General features: G+C 40.4%; 1 pseudogene; it reads right to left on the reverse strand.

Moving 5' to 3' along the window:
* Window positions 1-6080: 6080 nt before the first annotated feature.
* On the reverse strand, window positions 6081-10108 carry LOC103638378 (nicastrin-like; annotated as a pseudogene).
* Window positions 10109-13585: the final 3477 nt, after the last annotated feature.

Below are 13585 nucleotides of genomic sequence, written 5' to 3' on the forward strand. Positions count from 1 at the left end.
AACATATATAATGGTTATGCATAAAACCGGGGCTTGCCTTCAGATGCTGGTGCAGCGGGGAGTTCCTTAGTGACAGGCTCGGGAGCTGGCTCCTAGGCTTCTCCTTGCTCAGTTCCTTGCTCCTAAATCAACACGTACTCTCCGTCCATGAGATTGCAATCTAACAAATGTACTGCATAGGATATATATATACAAACATGTACTTGTATGCATGCTATGATATGAAGTCTTTATTTTGATAGCTAGTACATTAAGTTCTTCTTGTTGGGGTTTTAGCTCCTTCCTTGTTAGCTTGTGGAAAAAGGTTCTTAACGAAGGTTAAATTAAGAATGGTTGCATACCTTGGTTAGGTGCAGCAAGGGTGTTAATCATGCTTTTAGGTTGCTATTGGTTTCTTTCCAGCTTAAGGATTATCTCTTCCATGCATTCTTTTCCCTATCTTAATTAGGCTTTTAAGAGTGAGTTGAACTACACCTCTGCTCTAGAATTTTTCAAAAATTCTACAAACATTACAGTGTCTTCTTAATGACTTAATTAAGTTGTCCTAAAAATTTGGGGGCAGAGGAGGTGTGGTATGCCCTGTACAAAAATGACAAGGGCTAGGGCAGAGAGGGCACTTTCAACTACATCCCTTGTGTAGAAGTGGCTTTTGCCCTAAGGCTTATTTTTGCTGATGTCTATGTGCAATATCATGCCTATGTGCCAAGTTTTACTTAAGAAAACCTAGTAGATATTAAATGGTGATTTTCTAAAGTTTAGGGGCTAGAAGGTGCTTATAACTAGCTTTATTTATGAAAAAAGTCAAAAAACAAATTTCTCAATTTTTCTAGATTTTTCTTTGCACAAGAGCAATAATTCCTAAAGTTGGGAATTTTTCTCTATTAGGAAAGGTTTCTAAAAATTCCTTAAATTTTCTATTAAATTCTCATGGGTAGGGGGAACCATAATCTAGTGTAGAACTATATCATTTTTATATTTTTTCTAATAGTACATTACTTACATGTTCTAGTAAAAATAGAGTTGCTCATTGTTTCCCCTTTTTGGTTCCCATTTTTATTTTCTAAAGAAAATTGCATAATCTTAAATTTATTTGTACACCCTACTTAACTTGGTGCTCTGATGTGTATAATATTTTTGTTGTGGTCTACTACTAGATAAGTAGCTAGCATAATTTTCTTAGCCTTAGTGCAGGTGTCCTTCTATTTTTACCATCATCTTCACTTGATTATTCAAAATCTAAATTAAATAATAAATTCCAAAAATAGTTGTACTAGGGGTTTTCATATTTTTATTCTATAGTTTAATTCAGCCAAAGTCCAACAAAAATTGGTTGACCAAATTTGGATGCTTAACTTACAAGTTATGAATTTTGGAATTATCTCCTGAATTAAATAAAGATTTAGTTTAAAGAAAACAGGGAAAACCAGTTTGCACTAGGGTCCCTAGCTACTTCTTTTCTATTCTCTCACACATAAGCCCTCGATGCACTATTCAAATGAGTCACTGACATTGCAAAACCCCTAGGTTTAAGAACTATCTAACCCACACTCCCTACTTCACCGGAAAAGTGATAGAGGCGGAAAAAGGGGCGGTGGGCTTACCGACGGTGGTAGAGCTCCGACGAGGTAGTCGGTGGGGTCGGGGAGGCTCTAGCGAACATGTTGATGGTCGGAACGTAGCCATTGGTGGTCGGAGTTGCTCGGCCCACGTGTGTAGGCGGCGGTGATCGTCGGTGACTTCAATTCTCGTTCAACGGCGATGGTAGTGCTCGATTCCACTGGTGAGGAAGCTTCACAGGAGGACGAGGGTGCTATCGGCGCGAGGAATTTGGTGGAGGTGCACGGGTGGGGGATGGCAGCATTCACCGGCGCTCGGGTGAGGTCCGACGAGCGGTGGCGCTACACTGGCGAGGCATAGAGACAAATTGGGCCGACCGGGGAGGTTCACTTAGGTTTAGAGAAGCTCTTGGTGGCGGTTGCTTGGTTGTAAGGTGGCTGCACCGGTCGAGCCATGGTGGCTGGTGCTCGGCTAGCAGTGCGGGCGATGGTGTGCTCGACTACTGTGAACTCCGGCGAGGAAGGGCTTGGTAGTGGTCGGGGAAGGAGAGGCCAAGGGCGCGCTGCTACTTATAGGCATGGGCGCGTGTGAGGCTGTGTTTCTCTGGCCACGGCGTAGAGCATGAACACGCGTGTGGGTTGGCACGTGGTTGACGGATAGAGCCCGTTCGACTTCTATCAACCGACATCGAACACTTGGCACATGTTCGTCTGGCCACCTTCCCATGTGTATTGTCGCTTGTCCAAACCTGATCTTAGCAAAATCTTCATCTATGATTTGTTGCTTATACCCTAATCTAGAGATATTGTATGGGGGTCATCAGGTTTTACTCACTGGCTGAGAAGATTTGTTACACTCAAGTGTGATCTGTCCAACAGACCATTACCGAGGCAAACACCATGGTTTGGTCATGTCATGCTTCGAGTTTCAATGCCACCTTCTGACATGAGTTAGGGCGGCTAATTAGTCACAACTTTGTCCATTGGAACTATTTGTTTTAGGGTCTGAAACCTAATGAACGTTGGAGGTTTAGTTAGAGGGGCTGATTTTCAGAATTTTGAAGTTCTGATTTTTACTTACTTCCCTCTCTTTTGTAGCTTGTTTGGGGAAACTTTAGCCACATTTTTTGTGGTGTTTTGCTGACTAATCTTGGTATAAAAGTTGGTGTGTTACCTTTTTATGTTACTGGCCCAATTTTATAATAGTATGGTTCAATTAGTTTTCTCATTTGATTTCTCTTGCTTATGGTAGGGGCATTTTTGGGGGTTTTGGTCGCTTCCTTCCCTTGATGACCCTGAGGTAATTAGGGTAATGTCTTATGCTAACTTGGTATTTACTTAGAGCTTTGCTTTCTAAGTATGACATAACTTGCTTTACTTTAATTACATGTGATAACAAGATTGGTGAAGGTGCCAAGCAAAAACCTACTAACACCTGGGGTGTTACAGCTTTGATACAAGTATGAGCACATGTTCAATTGTAGGCACTATGTCCATATGACCTTAATTGGAGGCTAGAAAGTGCAACTTGTTGTAAAATAGTAAGAACATGATGTTTGAGTGTTTGAGTTAGTTGCATATGCCTGATACTATGTTTCTAGCACTTTACTTTGAGCTCTAGCTGTATTCTATGACAAAAGTGCATATTAGACTAAGGTTGAGCTAAACAGGAGGCCATAAACTGCAATTTGGAATGAAATGGTAAATCTATGAGGTTTGTACCCTTAGACATGTTGCATATGTCCATTACAAGGTTTCTAGTACTTGCTTTTAGGTTCTAACTCTTTGTGTAGCAAAAAAGTGCATTTTGGACATGGTTTTGGCCATATTGCAAATCCTGGAGAAACTATGGCAAATAGGTACGTTTATCACACTTGTCAATTGTATTTTATGCTAATTATGTTTGTCTAAGTCATAGGGAAGCTCCCAAGAATAACCTAAAAAGATTGGAGGACTTAGGCTCAAAAGAGCCTAAGTTGTGCTGGTCTGGGCGTCACCGGACTGGTCCGGTGGTGGACCGGACTAGGTCCATGGGGGCATGGACTTAGGCGTCTGGCAACCTGGCGCATCGGACCGGTCTAGGGTGCACCAGACTGTCTCCATATGTGAACACTGAGCTCTGGAGAATTTAATTATTAAATTCACCGGTCCTTTATTGATCACAGTCCAGTGGCACGTCGAACCGCCTCCAACGGCTACTCTTCAACAGACGCATGTTGGCCAACGATTAGCTCACGTGGCACCTGGTACCGAGGTGCACCGTACTAGTTTGATGCCCATTAGATCAGGAAGGCGCCTAATGAGATCCTGGGCTCGAATCACGTGGACCCGATCTGGTGGTGCACCAGACCGATCTGGTGTGCCCAAAGATTGCCCCGATCTGCTGATTTTATAAGGAAGGGGCAATGGATCCTAGGCCTCTTTGGCCTATATAAGCATCCCCTTGGTGCCTCCATTCAGTACACAAGCATCCCAAGATCCTCTGAACACTCTAACATTCTTCCACAACTCAATCGTGTGATTCTAGCGAGATTCGAGCGCCATCTTAGTGCTATTCTTTATACTTTGTGTATTGTGCACTTGCGTTTCTCTCTTTTATGTTGAATTGATGTTTTGATCTCGTTATTCTCGTGTGCTTGTACTCTCTCCCTCCCTTACTCTGATTTGTAACTCTGATCTTTTGTAAGGTTGTAAGAGACTCCAACTTGTGGAGATTCCTTGCAAATGGGGATAAAAGTGATAAGAAAGACCGTAGCACTCAAGTTTGATCTTTAGATCACTTGAGAGTGGTTGAGTGCAACCCTTGTCTATTGGCACACCACAACGTAGAGTAGGCAAGTATTTCAGGCTTGACCAAACCATAGGAAAAATCGTCTGTGTCTTGTGTTCATTTACTTTCTTGCGATTTTCTCTCTTCCTAATTCTCTCTATTCACTTGTGATAGTGCTCTTAGTTTAATTTACATCTTGGAAAAGCAATCAAGTGAAGGGAACAAATTGTGCTAACTCTAATATTCTAGACCATGTTTGTGTTTTCGTGTTGATTTTTGATTTTTGCAGGATCACCTATTCACTTGTGACTTTTGCAAGATCACCTATTCACCCCCTCTAGCTAGTCTCTTCCGTTGGGTCTTGTGGCAGAACCGCCCAGATTATTCTAGCATAAGTGCCTAAGACTCGTCTTAGAGGCAACGATGCACTTAAATCAGAATAAACTGTTAGTCCGTCAGATTTAGTTTGATAAAACCACTCAACAAGGATCAAGTACCACTTGCTCACGCGAAGATGAAACATAAAGAAATACAATAAAGCACAATACCACAGATTAAGGAACTACCAATAGTTAATACATTATCGGAGTTTCAGAAGAAGTAAACCATAGTTTTTTATGCAGCAGAAATAACTAACGAAGATACTGAGTAACACGACGAAGTCTGGCCAAGTCACTTCTCCTGGTCCTCTCCTGCAGAGGTGGGAGCCCACTCGACCATCCATCCCTGTGGCAGGGAGGAAGGCCAAGTCACACCAGTAACCATTTTATCCAAGGAAGTACCTGTAAAATTATGCCACAAGCAAATGGTGAGTATACTAATCTCAGCTAGACTTACCCAGTGTGAGAGTCTACTCACTACAGGAAACTGGTTAAAGAACGTGGGTGAAAAACTGTCGAACTTAATGTAATAGGCCGTTGAACTTACCATAAGAACGTGGGTTTACCGACGAATATAGCCGGCGACGATTTTTGGACGAACTTAGAGAATTAAGTTCGACGGCCCCGACGAACTTAACATTAAGAACGTGGGTACCGTCGAACTTAACATAAAAAACGTGGGTACCGTCGAACTTAACATTAAGAACGTGGGTTTTTAAGTTCGACGGGGGCCGTCGAATTTTTTCCCGTAAGTTTGACGGCACCCACGTTGTTACATTTAAGTTCGACGGGGACAGGTGGTCGTCGAACTTATGGGTCCTACGTGGGTCGGCGAGGGCTGCCCATTAAGTTCGACGGTACCCACGTTCTTAACGTTAAGAACGTGGGTACTCACGTTCTTAACGCTTTTCCAGGAAAAAATAAAAAATACAGAAATGAAAAATTAGACACATAGAATATCACATACAATACAGATTTCAAACACATAGATATATAAGTTCAAATACATAAGTTCACACAAGTCTAAATACATAAGTTCAGGTGTGGTACTAGCCCCTCCCAATCCAACAGTGATACGATACATTTCATGGAAAGATGTTGAATCCCAGCATCTGATTAAACTGCCAATAGTGGGAAAAGATACCAAAATTTGAAATAATGGCAATGCCAGCTCACACCACTAGAAATTATGATAAATAATTACAGAAACAAGACAGATGCAAAAAAAACTATTTGCATACGTAGGAAAGAATATGCAATAAATAACAGAAGCCCGCTTACACCAGTAAGAAAATATAAACATACCCATCGCTGCTGCCAGAAAATACAAGATAGTAAAAAATGTATCTAGAAAAAAGCCAAAACTATGTACAATTTAGAACGAATAAAATCTCCATGGTAAAAATTGGCTAGCTCAAATATCACACTAAAAGAAAATGGTACAGTTGTTTTGACATAGCACCACTGCACCACACAAAAAATAATATTTGAATGCAACATTCTAACTGCACCATGTGGCAATCAGCCATTTCAGCTCTTACAGTTACAGTGCACTTCCAAAAATCCTTACCCCTTCAACATGCACATAAAATGATGGATATTCCTCAAGTATAGCCTTGCCAATAGAACCAATCTCCAGTGCCTAAATATGTCCAAAGAGAGATCAAATAACAAGTGAGGATGGGAATGGTATTCAAACAGATATGTATATCGCTTGTGATTCAAAGCTGTCAGTAAAATTTCGAAAAGAGAATTCATTAGAATTGGCAGACAAACTCTGCAGAAAGCAAATATCATGACACAATACCCAAAAAAGTGACGAAAACAGGATTTATATATGTTTGAAAAATTAAAAATGATTAACTGTAGTTTGAGGCTGTCTCTGCCTGTATTAATTTTTCTGGCACTCACCTGGTCAATCATTAAGCTACTAATTCCATTCACAGAAGCAGCGCCTTCATCTAATTCCTGTAAGAATTTTCGACTACCAAGATAACCCCAGGCCTCACCATTAAAAACAGCGAACACAAGCTGTATAAGAATTAGGGAAAATGTCAGGAAGATGTTTCTTCAGAAACCAATCACACGTAAATTCAGAGAGTGATATGAAGAACCATATTAAATGTACCACTCCATGTGTAAGCTAGGGTATAAGATAATGAGAACATTAACAAAGATACCAGTAGCTTGAACCTTACAACAAATATAAAAGAGGTAAAGATAAAATGGTGGACATGATCTGCTGCATACCTGCTCTAAGTAAGATAGAAAAGAATATCCAGCATAATATTATGGAAGCGACTAACAAACAAAATTTTAGTAGTCATATCATACCTGTTTCTTAAGCTTGCTTAGACCATGAATGTGAGAAAGAGCATCAACAGCAGTGAGCAAAGCAATCAATCCCTGTGAAACTCAAAATTATCCCTGGCAAATAAATAATATAAATAGGACAATCACATACAGTTAGCAAACTAGCAACTTACAGATATGGGAGAATCTGAACCAAGACTACGGTCCCAAAAAAATGATGCAGAGTCTTGAGACGCAATAGCCAATATTAAAGGTTTCAGATGCTCTGTAGATCCGTTTTTAAGTGGCGGTAATGAAGTCCATACACTGCCCTTCAAGTATGAGTATTCAAACAATGATATAACATATAAAAACTAAATATAGAGGTATGACACTTTGTAGGTGCATATAGTAGCTTCAGACAGACAATTTTGAACTTTACTGTATTAGCGTATAGTGTACATGATTATGCAACTTGCAAACTATCTCTAAGGAGAAAAAACACACCTGTGTCAACCTAAGGGCAAGCATGATTGTCCTTTGAGGCAGGATGCTGAATCATGTGTTTGAGCTTTGGTTGTCTGAAGTTCATGTCGATTAGAAAAAGAGTAGTCCCAATTGATCAAAGGTCATGCTTCTGTTGTCAATAAGAGTATGCGACATAATAAGGACTAAAAAGGAATCCAAACCTGCATAACAAGGTCGAATTCTGCAACAATTGATTTATATCCATTGCCAGTCTTCTCATTTTTTTCTAAAATATTTTATTGATAGTCATCATCAATATATAAATGTGGTACAAGAGATTAGACAAACAGAACTTTGAAAATAAAAAGGTATGCAACAAAAATGAAGGAAAACTACCTTTTGAAGAGTGTTTGTACTCTCTTCTGAAAGTAGAAATACAGGAAAATTATATTTGTTCCACATGATACCTGATCCCTACATGATAATAGAGTAACTGAGGCACATTCAACACAAAATTTAACTTTTACATTGCAAAGAAGCAGCAAGTTTGACTCTTGAGAGGGTGGCATCAGTGTAACCAAGCCTGTTTTACTTACAGCAGGATTCCAATCATGGTTGTGATTTGAGTAGGGTGCAAAATCATCTTGTGTAAATTTTCTATCAGGAGACAGCTCTATATACATGAAAAATGCAGTACATCCTTAGGGATCATCATGCAAAAAAATGTAAATAACATAAGAAAACAGAGATGCTGGTTCAGAATAGTGACCTTGTAAGTCATTGTTGACACCATTTGACTCAACCAATGCACCAGCCACCCTGGTGAAGTTCTGGATCATTGGATACCCTGGATAATAGCACCAAATATTATTATTAACATCTCTTAACACCCCAAAGGTTTTATGACTTTTCAAGGAAAAAAGCTTAACTTCCTTCGGTTAGTACCAAGGCAAAAGGGCAAACTTCAACACCTCACATTTCACAAGCACATATAAACTCAAAAATATGTGAATAATTGCAGTTGTGCTACCATGTACCTCAGAAAGAAATCTGACATCTGATCTAAAGAAAGGAGAATAGTAGATGGTTGAACCAATTGATCACTGCCTTTTCTAAGTCTTACAATTGGTGCAATGACCTTCTCACTTCCAGGATGTAACAACATAAAAGTCATTTTAATAACCGGTTATTCTTAATGGCATGGGGAGGTTAGCTTTAGTAATGGCAGAAGATGGAAGACTAGATACATGTAGAGTGCAGACTCACTAGAACAGCCAATTTCACCAGAAAGATTCAACAGCCTCACACAAGGGAAGCTTTCAACGTTTAGGTACATTGCCTTCACAAGGTCTGGAACTGATTCCAATGTGGCACCATCTCCTATAAAATGAAATGGCAATAGCAACATCCAGTTACAGTAGAATTGGCGTGCAGAGAAATATGAAGAGCTAACGAGCAGCCATATGCCCAAACAAGTCACTGCCCAAACAAGAATTAGGTAAAATACACCAAAATCATAACTAGAGTCTGCCCAGTGAGAACACACAAACGTAATTGTACAGAACACACAAACGTAACTATCTGTGTTGAATTTATTGTCAAAATAACAGAAAAAAGAATTTATATAACACATACCGCTCACTCTTGGAAGAGACCTATAGTAAGTCAATGCACCTGATTCAGGCACATTATACAATCGTACAGAACCATCATCACACGCAAGAACCAGTCGTTGGAAATCATTCACATGATATGAAGATATTGTGTTGGTAGAACCATCTTCATCCTCAGAGTTGTCACCATCATCAATGTTACTTAAGGCAGAATCGCTAGAGTCATTTTGGTCTAGATGGCCATTGACAGCAAACTCTGAGCTATTATTTTCAGTATTTTTAGCATCAACTGAAGGTTCCATTGCCATTTGCCAGATTGGAATTCCAACAGTATCTAGAACAATCTACAAAAGAGAACAACAAACTAACTATAATTATATCCATGAACCTAAAATTGATATCACATTGCAACGAAACGAGAAAAGATATAAGGAGACCGATGAAGATCAAATGGTGAAACCTAATATGAAATCTAAGTGCCATCACTAGTGATTAAATACACTCGATAGGTTATGGACTATTATTGCACTATACAAACATAATTACAACATGTTCATACACCAATTACCAGCTTTATGCATATCCCAGCATCTAAGAGTTCAGAATTGACAATTCCACGAGAAAATCGAGTGTAAGCATGAGAATAGAGACACCTTTTGCTGCAGGTAGAATAGATCCCATTCAAAAACCGACCCATCAACGCTGGACGAGAGCAGCCGGCCGGTCGCTTCACCTCCTCTCCGCCCCCACACCAGTGATGTGACCCTCGACTCGTCGTTCCCCTGTATAGTCTGCACCCAAGCAAACACCCGATCAGGCCAGAGACAATCCTTAGACTCCTCGCAGGACACAGCAGGGCTATGGGAAGCATACGAGCTGGTTGTGCCAGCCGACGGAGCCCGGGGAGACGAGCCAGAGCTCGAGTGAGCCGTCTTCACGCGCGGCGGCAACCTGGGAGGCGCAAGGAGAGGCGGCGAGCGCGACGATAGGGGAGGGGCGGCGACGCTTTTTTTGTTGCGGCGGCATGGTGGGCGGGAATGAGGCAGCAGGTGAGAGAGAGAGTCACGCGTGGGTGGGTTAGGGGATTTAGGTTTTTTTTATTAAGTTCGACGGTGTCCATATGGCCCACGAACTTAACTTAAGAACGTGGGTACCCACGTTTCTAACTCGTTAAGTTCGACGGTTTTAGCCAGGGCACACGAATTTAAATTAAGAACGTCGGTACCCACGTTCATAACATAACCCATGAACTTAACTCAAGTAAGAACGTCGGTACCCATGTTCTTAATTTTACCCACGAACATTTATCAGTTACTTGTAGTGACTCCTCTACCTCTAGATTATGAAGATGTTTGGTTGAGAGGTTTGCTTTGCTAAAAGGACTAGTTGAGTCTAAAACAAGTTTTAGCTTTTCAAGTTCTATAATGTTCCTTAGTGCAAGCAACACTTTATATCATGAAACCTCATTATACTTCTTACTGAATGCAGTACAATGGATCAAACAGTCTCATTAGCTACAAGAAGCAGATGATTCGAATCGAGTTTTTAACCTTGCATGGTAAACCTAAACACACGACGTGTAGGGGCACTCCATCCTCACACACATCAACTGTTCCCATTGATCCTCCGTTCGTGGTCAGGGCCCACCGCCTTGGCATGCAATGCCCCATTGACCCCACCTACCACCATGCAGTGGCTACCCTTGCACCCACCGTATCTGGAATAGGTGACCACGTCTCAGGACAAGTGAGGAGAGAAGTCAACGCCTGGATTAAATCAGGTACTAGGCTTACCGATTATCATATTTCTCGGTATGTGTTTAGTACATTCAAATGCTTGACACATGGTATCGCACATTAATCCTTATTCCAATATTGTCTCATAGACAAGGCATCCCCTAGGGACCCGAGTCCACAGACAATCATAACTCCCCCTTTTAAGATGAACACAACCAATTCCTGACCTTGTGCGAGTGCTAGAAAAATCACTCGACTTCTATCGAGATCCTTAATTAGCAAAGCAACTACTCGACCTAGCATACTAGTGTCCATCTCATAAAGGAACTTGAGTTCATGCATCTAGGGTTTCAAACAACTCCTACACTTAATGCACAATACAAGCCTACAAACATAATTGTAGTAAAATAGCATTTATAACGGTTATATATAAAATCTGGGCTTGTCTAGAGTACAACACTAGTTAGTGTTTGCTAGAGGGTACTCGCTTCACAAGCATCCCTTATCTTGGCTTTTATTTCATCCGTCCATCTTCGGGCTGTCCACCAACTTCATCTTGTAGTCAGCTCTGCTCCACGTCCTTCATTTTGCACGATCATCATCTCTTGGTCCTAAATGAGATGCATGATACATATGCATGAATATGATGGAAAATAGCACAAGACACTCTAAAGCACACAATAGCGAACGGACACTAATAAATAGCGAGACACCGTGAACAACCACACACTATCGCTAGCTATCTACACGTCATTGGGCACACGTAATCAATACCACTGGAAAGACGACAAACACTTCCTATACTTAACCAACTCAATCACGACATCGCAAGTACAAGCATTCACCACATTCACTTCAATCATTCATTGGTTACTTTATTATTATACTAGTTAAGTACACATAAATTCGCTATGACTTCTATATAGACAGACTTAGTTAAAAAGTAATAATCACTTAATCGGGTCCTTCAATCATTCACAATAATCTAGTGCAAGCACACACCAAGGAGAACACACATGAGGAAATAGTCTAATCACAATTACATATTATACTATTTTAATGAGGTTGGTTATCCGGTAATATTTAATATTAGCAGCACAAGTAGAAGACAGTGGTAACATGTCATCAACCACATGAATCTATTACCATGAACACTATAAAGTAACACGGTCAATCATACTAAAGCAAGACAAGAGAGTAGGGCAATCAACCACAACTAACATGGTTAGGACAGCAGCACAACAGTTACTTGTTTCAACCATAACTCAAAAGATATTCATCCAAAAATAGTGAGCAAAAACTTTCTGGAAAGCTTAAGAAGTGCTCTAACTTTGGTATTATCATTTCAACATGATTAGACACTTAGCAAGCTAAATCTAAAAATAATTATTTCTTATGGATGCATGACCATATTAAGCTTCCATAGACTACTATAACATCACTCAAAGATAGTGAAACGCCATTTTTCATTTTTACATCCATATATTGTCTATAAACCAGTTAAAACTACTTAATATGCATCAAACAAGTTAAATCACTAACTTAGTGATACATGCACAAAAAATCATGAAATTTTTACAAGTCGCCAAGAAATATATATAGAGTCTACTGTAAAAATTTCAATCCATTTTGAGTAATGGAGCCATAGGTCCAAAAATAAAAAGCAAAATAATTATCTTTTTCCTATTTAACATGTTTTAACTAATACACTAAGAAAACAACAAATAATATGTGGGTTTTTATATTTTATTAGCTACAGCATGACACCATCCAACTAACAAAATAAGTCTCGTCACTTTTGGGCCCCTAAAACTCAAATTATTGAAATAAGCATGTTCATGAGTTTTCCAAACCAGTTTTAAATATAAATTTCTACAGCAGAACATTTGTACTAAAACATGACAACTTATAATCCCTGCACAGACAATTTCACAAGGATTTCAAAAAGTTCTTATTTGTTATTTTACTCATTTCTACGATTTACTATGATTTTCTAAAGTTCAGCACCAAACATGCGAAATTAAATCCAAAAAAGAAAAAATTTCACCACATATGCCCTTGGTAGCACTATTCACTTGAGTCTAGTCTTCACAGGAAACACCTTGGACTTCGTCCAATTGTTGCCCGAGGCCCTTAGCGCGAGTTAGAACGCAGGAGGCGACTGTAGCTTCCAAATTCTGGCCCGGGGAGGCTTGTGTCAGTAACACCAACAGATGACCCAATACAACAAGAGTCTCCACCCAGCGAGAACGCAGAAAAGAACTAGGACAAAAAGGCCCAAGAGGATGCTAAAGCCCAATGTCAAGCTGGCAGGCCCAGAATGGGTGAATTGATGTATTAGCCCATGTAATAATTAAGCACTTGTACTGCTCAGACGTGGGAGAAAAGGATAACAGAAAAGAAGAAAAGACTTATCTGCCTACCTCCTCTCGTGCTCACCTTCTTCCTCCCCACGCATCCTCTCCCCATTCCAGTAGATCTAACAGAATTGGTATCAGAGACTTCGATTCTCGGATCTGGAGGCTCACTACTACACTCGTCGTGCGAAGATCTCTGGCACCATCGATCCACAGTTGAAGATCGCGCTGGAATCACAGACCAAGGCGTTCTTGGCGGAGATCGACAAGAAATTCGCGGCTCATGACACCAAGTGGGAGTCACGGATCGACGATCTCGAAAGGTCTACTGCGTCGGCAGTGGATCAGTTCTACGACCTCAAGTCCGACATCCACACGGATGTGGCCAATCAACTGGACTTCTTCATCGCGTC

This window comes from Zea mays, chromosome 9 (assembly GCF_902167145.1).
Source record: "Zea mays cultivar B73 chromosome 9, Zm-B73-REFERENCE-NAM-5.0, whole genome shotgun sequence".
In the NCBI taxonomy this organism is placed as follows: domain Eukaryota; kingdom Viridiplantae; phylum Streptophyta; class Magnoliopsida; order Poales; family Poaceae; genus Zea; species Zea mays.